Genomic DNA, 3,825 nt, shown 5'->3' with positions numbered 1-3,825 from the left:
GAATACTAATTACCAAATAAAAATGAAAGTGCTACAGTAATTAAATTCTTAAATTTTGTCCAATTAAACAAGGCCTAAGTTAACATAAATTTTCACAAAATTTAAAAGTTATGGCTGAGTTAACCCTTCTCGTTTTCTACTTCATCTAATTAATGTTGCGTCAGACTCAATGCCTATGTGACTCGTCGTTCTGCCTTCCTCCTGGCATGCAAATCACTGGCTCTCTTGTGCGACTAGTATGGATGAAAACGCTATGGATATTTTTCGATCGTATTTGAAACTGAATCCGTTTGCAGGAGTTGAGATCTGTCCGTATCCGAGTCCGGATATCCAACATCTGATACCGTATCCATATCCGAATACTCAAATCACATATTTATGATGTCGATATCCAATCGTATCATATCCGACATAATTGACACTATTCATATTTGAATCCGAATCCAAACAGAAATATGAAAACAAATGTAATATCGGTGATATCCGTTCGTATCCGATCCGTTTTCATCCCAAACGACCAGTACTACTTCACTTGCATGCGTAATTCAATTCTGCGGAAGAATCGAGGCGCATTGTTCTGCATGGCGCTCTCACAAATACGCTCACACGGACTGAGCACGCTGGCCCGCTCCCAGCTCCACTCCCCCAGACTCGCTGAGTCGTGTTCCATCGTATTTTGGGACGTCGTACCGTGGTGTTCCCGTTCCGCGTTTTGGAACGAAGTTCCCGGTACGTGGAACGTACCCACGTTCCGCGTTCCTGGCTGCTAAGGTCCGACTCCTAATCCTATTGCCATGCCCAGCGTGTGGGCCTTTTCCTTTATTCTTTTTTTTTCTTTCTACTTTCCCCACCGTGATCTAGTGAAGCCTGGTCAGCACCTCCCTTGAAGACCTAGCAGCCACCCATGTACACAGCACGGGAAAAAGGAACTAGGAGAAGGGAGAAGAGGAAAGAGAGAAATTAGGGCGTGCCGCCATCATCGGCATGCATGTTCTTCACCAAATGCCAGTAAGACGTCATCTCACTGTTTTTGCCCTCAATTTCTTTCCCCTCGCTGCTCATGAAGGCCATAACACGTTCGTCGTAGATCGGAAAGACGAGATGGTCGTACCGGCATAGATTGCCATGAGGATGAGAAGAGAAAGGAAGGTATGAATCGTCGGGGATTTACCGTCGTTCTCGCTACGGTTGCCCTAGGTGAGATGCCAAATCCTAATCCACTTCTTTGGATCAAGTTTTGTGGATCGAATCGTTGAATTAAAAGGGGTAAAGTTGGAGTAATTCATGAAATTGTCGAAATTCATTTTCATCTATGTTCTGAAATTCTGTCAGACGGAGCGGTCTATGTTCATCACTGTTTTAGAGAATCTTAATGGCCTTAATAAAATTTTCCACTATGGACAAACTTCTAGAGGACTTCAATACCGTTTACTTGACGCCAATATCACACTCACAGCTTCTGTATTTTGGAAGATATGATCGTAGAAAGTAGACTGTTCTGCAGTGACGAGAATCTGAACAGTTTTAGATCCAATCAGTGTTTGGCCCTCATAATGAACGAATTGGAACTTGTGATCTAAATGAAAGTTGTAGTACTTTTCATATTCTTTCTAGATTGTTATAGAACACGTTTTCTTTGGATGAGTACATCTCCATTTATGAATTTTATAAGATTGCTGTCAAGTTTTGACTGTCAGAAAAGTTCAGTCATGTTAAGAGGACATTTAGGCTATCTTGGATTTCTCTTATCTGGAATCTTTTTAAACCAAAGTTGTATATAATGGAGTTTTTCTAGCATATGGTAGATTTTGAGAATTTTTGAATGTTGGGTTTAATGTCTATGAAAAAGAGAAGGGACAGTGCTGCTATCATAAACAGTAACAAAATAGTAGATGCTTAAACATCGGGTTTCAGGCGCTATAATGCATTAATCTTTGTTGTACTTGTTTGTATGATAGTGTTGGTACAGAGTATTACTTGTGACCAGGTGGTTTGCTATTGGAGTGCGCCCAACTCTTTGATCAATCATCGGTAAAGGCTAGTAAACGTGGCGCTGTGGTCCACGTGCTTTGGCTTTGTTGTTTAAATTGTCTACACTAAATTTTCAATATCTCACACTAGCCATATAATCTGAAATTGAAAGTTATTTGCTTTACTTTGAAGTATATGATTTTATATCTTGTGGTATTACTGTTGAATTATGAAGTATATGAAGTGGGTACATGACAACTTTTGCATTTGCACTCTTCCCGTTGATATGCATTTGAAGAAACCGTAGCTAAATTGGTGAGGTAAGTACCGGTATAGCAACGCACGTTGATGAGCAATGCGGTTGCAACCCTCACTCCCTCTCCTTGGGACGTGTGGGTAGAAGTGAAGTCATGCATTGCATTGCATCATTCGCATTTGCATTGCATTGCGACATTTGCATTTGCACTTTGAAGTATATTTATGTCTATGAAGCAATTGATGTATCTTTTATTATGCTATTTAAATTTGATGCTTAAACAAATTATGATTTAAATAACTCAGTTAAGGTAGTTTGTTTGCTGAGGTTTTCCATAAACCTCATACGCTTATTCCCCCATCTATGGTACCTGAGCTCAAGGATGATTGGTGGGATGGGAGTAGCAGCACGAGTGCACACTTGTTGACATATACTTCAAACTAACACATTTGTTACAACAAATTAGTTGGTTGTCTGATTCTTTCCCTACGTTGTAATAAACACCTGAGGTTTGCCGATTGTTTGTGAAGATATCTTTGTTATGTTATCGTAGAAAACTTAAATTTATGCTTAATCTAGATAACGTGTTTTTACGTCCGCGTACTCTGTTGTTGTAGCGTAGTATGATAATTCTCCAAAGGATTGTTGTGTCTTCTTCTGGGGTGTTACAAGCCAGCCTATAGGTGGCTCTCATGGTCTGCTTCGGTGGTTTGCCTTCTAGTATCCTTTGGAACCTTCTCAAGTTGTTTTCATCGCAGATAAGTACGATTAATTCTGACGTTTGGGTCCACCTTGATGGTTTTCTAGATAAACCCTGCTAAAAACACAGATTCACCAAAACTTGTGGAATTTATTAATTTAAACCCCTAAACCTATGTTGGTGATCACTTTCATGCATTATATTGACGGCTTATAATGGTTGTTAACTACCGTCAACACCTATCTGTTGTGGTTGTGTCACTCTTGGTATGAGCTTGCTCCTGCACACGTAGATCAAATACTTAGGCTTTAAGATTGTACTATATATAATAGAGTAATTATCTCAGCTATGGAAATATGTAGATGGATTACCCCGCTGATTCCTCCAAGGTTGAGGTACGAGGAAGGGGACGGCGGGCAGACACCCTCAGGCGCTGGTACTTCATGAGCAATGAGCCTTGCTTTTTTCTGTGTAAAACAGGAGGGGTTCCCCCTTAATGGGATTTTTTTTAAAACGTGCTGTGCATATAATCTAGCCATCCTTGTAAAAGTCTTAATAGAACACAGTGTTGTCAAGCCATTCAATTCAAAAGTCAAAACATAGCGAAAAATGACTTGATGTTAAAGTGTCATTGGAGAGAAGATATTGGGACTAAGATATCTGAGGATATACTTCGCTCCCGTCCAATGACGATGAGTTGGATTGGCACTATGTTTAACTAGTATGTTCACTGCAAATGCAATATCAGGCCTGGTGCAATTTGCAAGATACATAAGTGCTCCAATGACACTAAGATATGGAACTTTGGTCCCAATATCTTCTCTCCAAAATCTCGTGGTCTAAATGGATCTTTCTCTATTTCTAAAGAACGAACAACCATCGGGATTTTGTTATGATA

The 3,825-nt window shown here is 40.0% G+C and overlaps 1 long non-coding RNA gene across 1 annotated transcript; it reads left to right on the top strand.

Annotated features, from left to right (window-relative positions):
- The first annotated feature begins 874 nt into the window (after positions 1-874).
- Positions 875-3,513, top strand: LOC136519067 (uncharacterized). The gene is made up of 3 exons (XR_010774683.1): positions 875-1,008; positions 1,088-1,197; positions 3,290-3,513. It is a non-coding gene; the product is annotated as an uncharacterized lncRNA (long non-coding RNA).
- Positions 3,514-3,825: the final 312 nt, after the last annotated feature.

This window comes from Miscanthus floridulus, chromosome 17 (assembly GCF_019320115.1).
Source record: "Miscanthus floridulus cultivar M001 chromosome 17, ASM1932011v1, whole genome shotgun sequence".
Taxonomy (NCBI): Eukaryota; Viridiplantae; Streptophyta; class Magnoliopsida; order Poales; family Poaceae; genus Miscanthus; species Miscanthus floridulus.
The sequence above is the reverse complement of the archived record's forward strand: the minus strand, read 5'-3'. Positions and strand labels throughout refer to the sequence as shown.